The sequence below is a fragment of the Aquarana catesbeiana genome, linkage group LG03 (genome assembly GCF_042186555.1).
Source record: "Aquarana catesbeiana isolate 2022-GZ linkage group LG03, ASM4218655v1, whole genome shotgun sequence".
In the NCBI taxonomy this organism is placed as follows: domain Eukaryota; kingdom Metazoa; phylum Chordata; class Amphibia; order Anura; family Ranidae; genus Aquarana; species Aquarana catesbeiana.
Window position 1 is genome coordinate 141,394,366 of NC_133326.1, and position 12,514 is coordinate 141,406,879.

General features: G+C 45.7%; 1 protein-coding gene across 1 annotated transcript in view; it reads left to right on the top strand.

Moving 5' to 3' along the window:
- LOC141134480 (uncharacterized) overlaps window positions 1–12,514 on the top strand; it is a 44,605-nt gene that overhangs the window by 15,330 nt on the left and 16,761 nt on the right. The window lies entirely within an intron of this gene.

Below are 12,514 nucleotides of genomic sequence, written 5' to 3' on the forward strand. Positions count from 1 at the left end.
ACCAGCCTTATGCTCGGTCTTCTCCTGAAGAGTCCTGCCCTGGTCACTGCAATCCCTTGCTTCTTCCCGCAGGCCAGACAGCAAAGAGACCATCCTATGGACCAGTAGGCCACTAAAACTCTGAACCTTCTTTTAGTAGCTAGGCCTTGGGTCCACCAACCTCAAGGCAGAACTTTAAGCAACAGCAGTTCCCCAGGCCAGGAGGGCCATGAGGTCAGGAAGCGCCAACCACCTCCACACGGTGTCTGTTCCTTAAATACCCCCGCCTTACCCGGCGGATGAACCACTCCCACCAAAAAGCTTCTGAGCAAAGAGTATTCAATATGTTCAACCAGACTGTATTTACAACATCCACCAATGGCGACAGCACCACCCATGGTCGGATAGAAATCTGCACAGTCCAGCCAAACTGGTACAGAAACCATTAAATTTAGGTAATAATAAGCTGAGCCAAACTGTAGCTTCAACTAACTTAAATTTCAAAAGAATAGCGTCTGCTCTTCAGGAGCAGGGCGCTGCATACATTTACATACAGGATTAAGTGTTATCAATAAAATCACATGGATCAAGTCTCCTCACTATTGTGGGATTTACAGTATTTTTCAATCCCCAAAAATATGGTATTTTTAATATTGTGGTTGTTCACACCAATTTATGATTACAGTTAGCAATCTTAACTAATTTGGATCTTTTGTCATTTATATTTATGATTTCATTGTTTTTAATACTTTTGTAATTCCAACTGAACACATATGAAATCAGAGTTCCAAGTCAGATAATTGAGATAGCATTGAGATAGCATTTGTTCAACTTGGAAACTCATGTTTACTGTCTGTATGACAGCTCATAAATGCAGCATGTAACATCGCAGCTGGAAAGTTTGAAAAAGTTTTAATGCACATGATTACAGCATTATCATACCGACAGCATTTATAAACTGTAAAATGAATGAAGAACAAAAACAAAAGTGATACCCCATTTGAGCTAATGTACACTGACTTCTGACTTCTGCACTCTTTCAGATCAGTTGGTGGCTTTTTTTTTCCTGCATGGTGCTTATTGTAACTACATGGTAAAGACTATGCAGTCAAAACACACATGCATCACAAACAGATCTCAAATCCCTGTATACATTATCCCTTATTAGAGAGACAGACTGGGAATGTAGCTGTGGAGATTTTTCCGTAAGGTCACCTGTGCCTATGTGCACCACATTCAGTTTCTTGCTGCATCCTCATTGAGACTGAAAGCAAGGGAAAATCCAAAATTTTGACTTGTCACTTGAATTGGAAGGAGAAAAATTGGGGACAATTGTTCCTCACAATTGTTTCAGAGTAGATTTACCTTGAAGAGCTTTCTTCTCAATTTCTGCTATATCTACAGGACAGGAAGTAAAGGGAAATCTCTGGAATGGGACACAGGTGGAAAAAAGTTTTCGCTTTGTATATATGTAGTGCTACTCCTTTAGGGACCACTGGATTTTGGGTCCCCCTTTGTCTGTACAGCCAGGCAACATGCATTCTCAGCAGGCACACAAACTTGGTCAATAAAGAACTTTGAGGACAACTTGAGCGATTACAGACTTTTAGCAAAGATCCCAGACTGTATTCCCCCTGGCTAGCCACAAGTCCCAACTTAAATTCAGGTGCTTTAGTCTTCCCTGCAAAATGCCAGTGCATCTGGCTCCAACTGAGAATTCCCAAAGTAAGAGTGGAGCATAACAAAATCCTGTGCCTCTGAAAGCTAGCTGTATATTGCATCCAGTTGCAATCTCCCTTGTAGGCTTTAGGGGCGGTGGTGAAAAGTGTAGAGGATACTCACTCAGTCCCTTTTAATCCTGCCTGCAGCATAGATGGTGACTTCTGTCCAGGCCTCCTACTGTTCAGGTCCCACTTGCTTGCCAGGTGTCTCAACCCATCAAGATGAGACTGAAGGAGGTGAGGGCCCCTCTCTGGTTCCTTCTCCTCTCTACTCTTCTCTTTCCACAGCCACCGCACACCTTCTGTCTTGAGGCGGAGCCCCCCAGCACAGGGGTCCCCTCCAGGCCTCTGGATCCTGGATTATCTCCCCCACATAGCCAGGCTCCTGAACATTTATGGGCAGACTCTCCACCTTCTGGGCCGTCCTTATCCAGGGATTGGTAGAGCTCCCATGAATATTCAGGTTCTATCTCCATCCCTCCGCCCACTAAGTTCTGGAACTTTCTAGAAGCTCTCAGAGCATGCCAGCTGAACTGTACATGACCCCAGTTAATCCTGGCTCCACTGACTACATTGAATCTTAACTAAGTTTACCTACCCTGATTACACTATGTACAAAAGCCACTTCAGCCCCGGAAGGTTACACCTCCTTTTGTCGATATTGTGTTGCTTTAACCGACAATTGCGCTGTTGTGCGATGCTGTACCCAAACAAAATTTATGTCCTTTTTTCCCATAAATAGAGCTTTCTTTTGGTGGTAATTGTACGCCTTTTTATTTTTTTACATTCTGCTATAAAACATATCCAATATAAAAATTTAAAAAATCTAATTTCTTCATTAATTTAGACCAATGTGTATTCTGCTCCATATTTTTGGTTAAAAAAAATCCCAATAAGCGTATATTGATTGGTTTGCACAAAAGTTTTTGCATCTACAACCTATGGGATAGATTTATGGACCTTTTATTTTTTTTAGATTTTTTTTACTAGTAATGGTGGCGATCAGCGATTTTTAGCAGGACTGTGACATTGCGGTGGACAAATCTGACACTAAGTGACACTTTTTGGGGACCAGTGACACCAATACAGTGATCTGTGCTAAAATAAATGCACTGTCACTGTATAAATGACACTGGCAGGGAAGGGGTTAACATCAGGGGCGATCAAAGGGTTAAATGTGTGCCTAGGGGGTGCTTGCTAACTGTGCGGGGGATGGTTTGACTGAGGGAAGAGAGAGATCCATGTTCGAACACAAGATCTCCCTCTTCCCCACTGACAGAACTGCGATCTACGATCTGTGTGCAATAAATTAATGTGAACAATAAACCCACAAAGTGTATCTAAACCACATCAAATCATAACAATTGTGATATAAAGTCCATAGGTGCAAAAAAGATGAGAGGAATTCTGTGATAATATCCGTGAGGGTCAGAAAAGAGAGAGGAGTGACAAACACACCCTGTAAGATGATCCTCCACCACCACACATATGTGCTTACCAGATGGAAGGCACCATAAGGCACATCTCAGAATGATATCCAGGTCAGGAGGTGCAAATCTTTGCTAGATGATGCTACGGATGTAGAGCCTCCCCTCTCGGGAGGTTGATGCTCTGATGTCATCGCACTCATCTCTGAACGGGCGCTCACTTGCCGGCTTGGTGAATGCTCTTTTTAACTGCAGCTTTGGTGTGATTGGAGCTACGCTCACGGAGGGAGATCGCGTGCTGGCTATCAGGACCCATATTTACAGGCTCTACATCCGTAGCATCATCTAGCAAAGATTTGCACCGCCTGACCTGGATATCATTCTGAGATGTGCCTTATGGTGCCTGGATAACATTTTGAGATGTGCCTTATTGTGCCTATCCAGGTCAGGCGCTGCCTTCCATCTGGTAAGCACATATGTGTGGTGGTGGAGGATCATCTTACAGGGTGTGTTTGTCACTCCACTCTCTTTTCTGACCCTCACGGGTATTATCAGAGGATTCCTCTCATCTTTTTTGCACCTATGGACTTTATATTACAATTATTATGATTTGATGTGGTTTAGATACACTTTGTAGGTTTATTGTGCACATTAATTTATTGCACACAAGTCATTTTTTGGTATTTCACATACAGCGCAGTTATTTCTTTTTGTTTTTCCTTGTTGTGCTTTATCCACAGTTGAACTGCAGCTATTTTTTTGGGTTTTTTTTGATAGAGCGGGGTTTTTCTGTTTTTCTTGCGATCTACGATACTCTCTACAAGCGATCGCCGGGTTCCACTGGACCTAAATGGCTCCCGCTGTGTCCGATCACAGCAGGGGGTAGCGGGTCGCCGGGGGGGGGGGGCACGTGCGCATGTTGTTATGGCGATTTCTACCTACCTCACTTATTCGCTTAACGATATATACCATAAGTGATAAAAACCTTTTGTCTATAGATTCTAGCCAATGCATTTGCAGCTATAACCAATAAAATCAATAACAGAATAATAACGGTGCAAAAATATAAAGATCTAATTTATTTAAACTAACTATTATACAAAAAAGAAACTTGTATTAATAAGATATTACCAAATATGATGTAGCTGGTAAACCTTTAAAAGCAATGATGTTACCAATAAGATACAAAGTAAGTAATACAAAAAAGAATATTGTTACAATGGACACACAACTGCTATCAGTATAGTAAGACACTTTGTAGGACAGACAAAGTTACAGAAAAGAGAAACAAAAAATAATACTGATACATTACGCAGACTGCCTAAGCTCACACAGAGAGAGGAAATCAATGGGAGCTTTGATTTTATGTTCCCTCTCTGCTATACTGTTATACAACCTATATACTCACTACTTTACATTGTAGCAAAGTGTAAGTTCTTCAGTGTTGTCACATGAATAGATATAATAAAATATTTACAGAAATGTGAGGGGTGTACTCACTTTTGTGAGATACAGTATAATTGAAGGCACCAGCAAATGTTCTGTTTATTAGGAAACAGTAACCAGTCTTGTAAGCACAAACCAGGCCCATATCTCAATATACCATAAAATATATTAAGTACATAATATGTCTGTAAAAAAAAAAAAAAAAAAAATATATATATATATATATATATATATATATATATATATATATATATATATATATTTGACTGAGCATGGTAATTTCCTACATTCTCCCAGTAGGGAACGAATCCTGAATTAGAGAGTCCTCACAATGGTTCCCTTGAAGCACCTTGATATAATTATGAAGTTCAATATTTCCCCAGACCCGGAAGGCGTGAATAACGTACAGGTATGTTGTTTCATGTAGCCAGGCTGCCTGCCACAGTATATGTGCGGTGGGCGGTCCGGAAGCAGTTAAAGGATAATTTCACCTTTGTGAACATGTAACATGTTCAGCATCTGCCTCCTCTCCCTCCGATACTCCCTCCCTCTGACAGCAGGCCAGGGATCTTCTCCCCGCACCTACTACCACATTTGAAAAAGAGCACAGCTCCGCCTACGTGACCGTTCTCTGAATTAATAAACTACAATACCGCCAGTCTTTCCAGCTGTTATCTTGTAGTTCTCAATGAACTACTAGGGTGCAGATAAGCACTCTAGGTAGTTCACTAAGCTTCCTGCCATTCAGTAACTGCTCATATCGGAGGTACAGACTGCTACATAGACAGTATGCAGGAGCCTGATACTGCACCCACAATCTGCTGATGCCAATTGCAATGTTTTTTTTTATAGGCTCCTATAAAAAAAAAGGAATAATAAATGTACATTTTTTTACCTGGAAAAAAATGTGCATTTATTATTTTTTTTAAAAGGTGAACTTATCCTTTAAATTTTAGGTGGAATGAGAAAGCTAGAGGAGAGAGTTCTGTGCCTACTGGAAAGGGTCATGTTGGAGGGTTTGTACATATTTTTTCATAGGCAGCATAATCTATGGGAGACATTAAAGAGGAAGTAAACACAGTTTTTTTTCAGTTTTTTTTTTAAATATTATTATAGAGCTATGTATTTACATGCCTTGCACATTAAAACATAATTAAAAACTGCTCCGCAATTACCTTTTTTTAGTTTGATAAAGTAAAGTAAAGTTGTGTGGATGTCATTTCCACCCTTCCTTTGTTCCCCTGCCGAAATCTTGCACATGCGCGATCGCGTGTAATCCAAACCTCAATCTCGATCGCCGTTACTATGACAACCAAGCTACGCCATTCATAGCTGCCAATGACTTCCATAGAGGTATGGAAGTCTCTGTGATGCCCTGGTTCATTCCCCCTGAGTGATGTCTCACACAGTCACAAGGGGAGAACTAGGAAGCTGAGGAGGAAGGCACACTATCGTGAGGCTTCCATACTATGCCGTTTACAGGGAAAATGAATGATTGTGAGAAGACTGTAAAAGTAAGTGAAGTTTCACAGGCACTGATCAGTAGCCTTATTAATGTAGATTGCAATGACCTAAAGTGTAACCTGAGAGTTTACAACCACTTTAAATGGTTAGTTCATCTTCACAGAAAAAATGTAAAGCTGAATTAACACTAGACAACTTTCCCACCCCGACAGTCCCTCACCGCTATACTTACCTCTTGAGGTTGCTAAGTTGCCAGCACCCCGCACCTGCTCCAGTGGTCCGGGGGATTTGAAATCCCTGCTGTTCTTTTTCTTCTCCATCAGTGCTTCCAGGACAGACCTGATGGGTTATACTTCCTCTTTCCTGACAGACTCCATGGCAGCCAACGTGTGGGTTTAGTCCCGCCTCTACTACCCTATAGGACACTACTCCCATAAATCTTTGCTCCTCACCAGCAGCCGTGTTCTTTTTTTGTCCTCCTCCAAGGGCCTAGCTAAGATGGTCTTTCTACCTGAAGATTATTTCTCCCTGCGGTCAGATCTGGCGAGCGATTCCTATGCAAGGGTCGCAGTATTCCAATAAGCCCTAGCTACTAGCAGGGTATGGAAAGGGCATACGGAAGAGGCGCTGAAGACGGTGTAATCCTAGCCACTGGCAGGCAAACCCCACACTGGTCATACAGCCTAGCTACTAGCAGGTGACCCTTGTTGCCCAGGAATAAGTCCGGTCTGTGCTGTCTTACCTGACCCAGGTCTCGATCGCAGTAGGAGTGGTGAGTCCGTTCCGTTTTCCTTTCATGGCAGCAGTTTGTGTTAATCCTTCCCTCTGTGTTGTCTGCTTGTATTCTGTGCCTTCCCTGCACTGTCGGGTACAGTGTAATTGGCTGATATGGCGGCTGGTTCCCTCTGCGTTCCAGCCGCCGTTCACTTCCTGGTTTCGTTTTCGCGGCCGTTCTGCGCATGCGCGGATCCGGCACGAGAACGAGGCTTGGTTCGCGCACGCGCATAGCGGTAACTGCGCGTGCGCACTAGGGCCACGGCGGTGACGTCACAGGGGCGCCAGTTTAAATTCGAGGAAACAGTTTGCAGGCTTGGGAATGCTTGCAGACTGTTAGCAGTATCTCCCCTGGCTCTGACTCTGCTGTGTCAGGTGAGAGGGCTTCTGAGGACAGATCTGTGGCCTGCCCTTACAGCTTCTCTAGTTCCTAACTGGTTGCTTGTATTTTCAGCCCTGATGGATCCCTCCGGGAGCACGAACGCTTCACCGCCTGCCTCTGGCCAGCCCTCTCGCAACAGGTACTTGGTAGGGGGTTCCTTCCTGGGTGTTGCGAGGGGGGGGGTTATGGAGCATCAGTGATCTGTTTGTCTCCATTAACACAGAAGGCTTTGTTTTCTTGTCAGCCCTTCTAGGTCTACTCAGCAACCTAACTCGCACAGAAGTGGTTCATCTAGATCACAGCACCGGCATTCCTCTTCCAGATCTGGACATCACGGTTCCTCCTCAAAATCGAGACACCGTAGCCGGGAACCATCTCGCCCTTCCAAGTCTCACTCCAGTCATGCAGCCGAAGGATCCTGCTGGGGGTGTAGGGCAAAAGTTCCTATAGGCAAATCCCTCTGTGATACCTGCTATACAAAAGCAACAGGTGAAAGAGGTGGATCAGATCAGCAACTCAAGTCTCTAGTGGAGAAGATCGTGAAAGAGAATCTAAAGGAATTGAGATCTAGCCAATCCCATGTTTCTCCTGCAGAGCCTCCAGACCCACCAATGAGGGATACCCAGACTCAGGACACTTGTGAGTCCTCTCTACCCAGTCATCTGTCTGCTGTCTCCTCAGATAGTGATTCTGAGGGAGAAGACCCTTATACTGGATTTAGTTTTGACTTACTTCCTCCTCTGATTAAAGCCATAAAGGAAACTTTAAACTGGGAAGAGCCAGTAACGGCCCCTGCAAAACAGAGGAAGTTCTTCAAGCAGCTGAAGAAGGAATGTGTCAGCTTCCCCTTTTTCGCTAAATTAGGGGAAGTTATCACGGATGAGTGGGGAAAGGTAGAGAAAAAGAACTCCCTTCTCTCTAAAATACAGAGGCTTTATCCCTTCAAGGAAGAAGAGGTTAAACAATTGGAGTTGGCTCCTCTAGTAGATGCAGCTGTGATGAGACTGGTCAAGCATGTGACTCTCCCTCTGGAAGACACGGTCTCGTTCAGAGACGTCCTGGACAGACGGATAGACTCGGATTTGAAGCGAGTCTATCTCACAGCTGGTATGGCTTGTAAGCCAGCCTTGGCTCTGGCCGCCATGTCCAAGGCTATGGAGACGTGGTCAGACAGCGTGGACGAGACACTTAGAGGTGTCTCGGAGGAAGTGGCCAGGAGTTCGCCCGTCCAGGAATTAAGATTAGCCTCAGCCTTTCTGGGGGAGGCCTCAATCGACATTATCCGTTTGGTGGCTAGAGTTATGTTGTCTGCAGTTACCGCCAAGCGTGCCCTTTGGCTTCGCCCTTGGCTGGCAGATCCAGCATCAAAGCAGGTTTGGTGCCGTATTCCCTTCGATGGGTCCTCTCTTTTCGGAAATAAATTAGACAGCGCCATAACCCGTGCCACCGGGGGTAGGTCGGGGTTCCTCCCTCAGGACAGGCGATTACAAGGCCAGAGAAGATCGTTTCCAAGGAAACAGAACCAGGATCGTGCCAGGGAAGCACGTGGATACAGGCCGGACCGCGAGTTCTCCAGATCTTGGAAGGCCAGACAATCATCTTTTAAGAAGTCTGCTAAGAGTAGTGTGTCGGGTGAGAAGGAACCGACCAAGTCTTTTTGAGATGGGGCCCGCCCAGGCAGGCCAAGTGGGGGCTCGCCTCCTTCGCTTCCGGCATGTTTGGGCGGCCTCGATCCAGGACTTTTGGACCGTAAGAACGATCTCCTCAGGCCACACCTGGGTTTTCAGCAGTGCTCCCAGGCTCAGGTGCATCCCCACATCTCTTCCAGCCACAGAAGAAAAAAGAGAAATCCTTGTAGCTTACGTGAGATCTTTGTTAGATCAAGGCGCGGCCATTCCTGTCCCAGACGACCAACGTGGCATGGGGATGTATTCTCCTCTTTTCATGGTCCAGAAAAAGAACGGTGCATGGCGACCCGTCATAGATTTGACGCACCTAAACAGCTTCATCAAAAAAGAGAGGTTCAAAATGGAAACCCTGTCCACAATTCGACAGTCAGTCCAACCAGGAGACTGGCTCATTTCTATAGACCTCAAGGACGCTTATTTCCACGTTCCAGTGGCAGCAGATTTTCAACGCTTTCTCCGTTTTTCCATAGGCCAACTACACTTACAATTCACATGCCTTCCCTTCGGTCTGTCCACCTCTCCAAGAGTCTTCTCGAAGGTTTTGTTGGCCGTTGTGGCCTTACTAAGAACCAGAGGGATCCGTCTTTATCACTATCTGGACGATCTCCTCCTACTGGCCCAAGACAGAGACTGCCTCCTGAAACACAGAGATATGGTCATCTCAACTCTCCAAGAATTTGGATGGCTCCTGAACCGGGAGAAGAGCCAACTGGAGCCTTCTCAGTCTCTCGTGTTCCTCGGGGCCCTATTCAATACAGCGAGAGGTACAATTTCCTTACCCGAAGAGAAGATCACGATAGTTCGGGACAGGATTCGCCTGGCTCTCTCCTCTTCTCCGGGCCCTCCAGTTTTTGAGGGTCATAGGCACCATGGTATCCACAATACCAATGGTAAAATGGGCTCAGTGGAGGATGCGTCCTTTTCAGAAGGGATTTCTTCTTCAGTGGTCGGGCGACAAGAGTCAGCGTATCTGCATCTCTCAGACCATGAGGGGTTCCCTCCTCTGGTGGCTTCAAAAAGAAAATCTACGCAGGTGTCACTCCATCCTTCCTATCACTTGGATCACTGTGACGTCAGATGCCAGCGAGAGAGGCTGGGGTGCTCATTGCCTAGCGGAAGTGGCTCAAGGCTCCTGGGATTTCCCAGCGCGGAGACTGGTGTCGAATACTCTAGAGTTACGTGCAGCCTTCCAGGCACTGCTGGCATTTTGTCATCTGATAGCAGGGACATCTGTGTTACTCAGGCTGGACAATACGACGGCAGTAGCCTATGTAAGGAAACAAGGGGGTACCAAAAGCCTGTCTCTTCTACAGGAGGTGGAACCAATAATGGTCTGGGCCCAGAAGAATCTGACCAACCTAACGGCAACCTATGTTCCAGGAATTCTCAATGTCCAAGCGGATTTTCTTTCACGAGTCCACCTGGACAACAACGAGTGGTCTCTCCACGAGGATGTGTTCAAATGGATACTAACACTGGGGATCTCTCCAGAGGTCGATCTCTTCGCTTCTCCGTACAACAAAAAGCTAGCGAGATATTACACAAGGTTTCGGGATCCACAAGCCTACGGGATAGATGCACTGACAGAACGTTGGTGGTTCCACAGAGCATATGCCTTTCCTCCGATACCTATTATCTTCCAGTTCCTGCGGAGGCTCAGGTGGGAGGAGGTGGAGATAGTAGCCATCATTCCTTACTGGCCCAACAGGCCTTGGTTTCCTCTCCTATCACTCCTCAGCTTCCGAGAACCAGTTCTTCTACCGACCAGAACGGATCTACTCTCCCAAGGCGCGATTCTCCACCCGTGCCCAGCTCACCTACAGTTGAGGGCTTGGTTCTTGAGAGGAGTAGGTTGGAAGCATTAGGTTGCCCCATGGAGGCTATTCCTACACTTCTGAATGCAAGAAGACAAAGCACTAACAAAGTGTATGAGCGTATTTGGACAAAATTCTCGACTCATATGTCATCTAGGGCCAAGTCATGTGACACACCTGCGGTCCAGGACATTTTGAGTTTCCTCCAATCAGACCTGGATTTACCCTTGTCTGTCAGTTCACTGTGTGTACAAGTTTCAGCGATCTCCGCCTTTACTGGGGTGTCGTGGGCCAGACATGCCCTTATTCAACAATTCTTCAAAGGAGCAATCAGAATGAGGCCTCAAAGGAAACCCAGATTCCCCAAATGGGATCTTCCTCTAGTTCTTGAGTTCTTCTCACAACTCGATAAACCACTGTCTGTTAGGGAACTTACTATCAAGACTGCCTTTTTGACTGCCATCACTTCGGCCAAGAGGGTGTCCGAAATCCAATCTTTGGGGTCAAAGGAACCTTTCTTAACCTTCTTCCCGGACAGAGTGACTCTAATTTCAATGCTAGGGTCAAACCCTAAGGTCACCTCGATCTTTCATGAGAACCAAGAGATCTCACTTCCTACCTTTAGATCCGCTGGTAATCTGGAAATACATCCACTCGATGTTGGTGTCTCCTTGAAACAATATCTAGAAGTAACGGCTCCCTTCCGTCATTCGGATTATCTTTTTGTGTCGTTCTACGGGAAGAACAAGGGGCTCCGAGCCTCAGTTAGATCCATTGCTGCATGGATTGTACAGGCAATTCAATGGGCATATAGAGAGAAGGGCTTGGCTCCTCCAGAGGCGGTGACAGCACACTCGACTAGAAGTCTTTCGACCTCGTGGGCAGCTTCTCGTCACGTCGCACCTGAAGTGATTTGCAGGGCGGCTTCTTGGTCATCGATCCATACCTTCATGTCCCATTATTGTGTTGAGCCAGCGGCTCTATCCTCAGTTGATTTTGGTGTTAAAATACTGTCGGTGGACGGTGTTAAATAAATCTTTGTTTTCTGCAGCATTTTTGCCCACCCGGGTGTGTATGGCGAGTTATTTCCCACACGTTGGCTGCCATGGAGTCTGTCAGGAAAACGGAAAATTCCTATCAAAATACTTACCGTAATTTTCCTTTCCTGATGGACTCCATGGCAGCAGGAGTTCCCTCCCAAATGGCTGGAGTAGGCTAGTTATCGAACACGGCTGCTGGTGAGGAGCAAGGATTTATGGGAGTAGTGTCCTATAGGGTAGTAGAGGCGGGACTAAACCCACACGTTGGCTGCCATGGAGTCCATCAGGAAAGGAAAATTACGGTAAGTATTTTGATAGGAATTTTCCGTTTTTCTTCCCTGCAAAGTAAAAGCATAATAGTCTAGTATGCACTGTATACTAGCCCATTATGTGCAACTGACCTGAAAATGAAGCCCACAATGTCCACAATGTCCCCACTGGTGGCTGCATCCATCTTCACCCCTCTTCCTTCCGGGGCCGTGGGCTCTGTGACTGGCTGGAGTCGCGTGACGCCATTCCCGTGCGGGAGCCGCCGTTCACTGCACAAGCCCCTTAGAAACGGCGGGATCGTGCACTTTCTTCAGATGTTGGCGCAAGCGTATATGGTAAATATCTCCTAAACCATGCAGGTTTAGGAGATATTTCCAGTACCTACAGGTAAGCCTTATTATAGGCTTACCTATAGGTAAAAGTGGTGTAACTAGGTTTACAACCACTTTAAGCATTGAGAAACTTTACATGGATGTTTCGTTTAGATGAGGGATATGCAATTAGCGGAC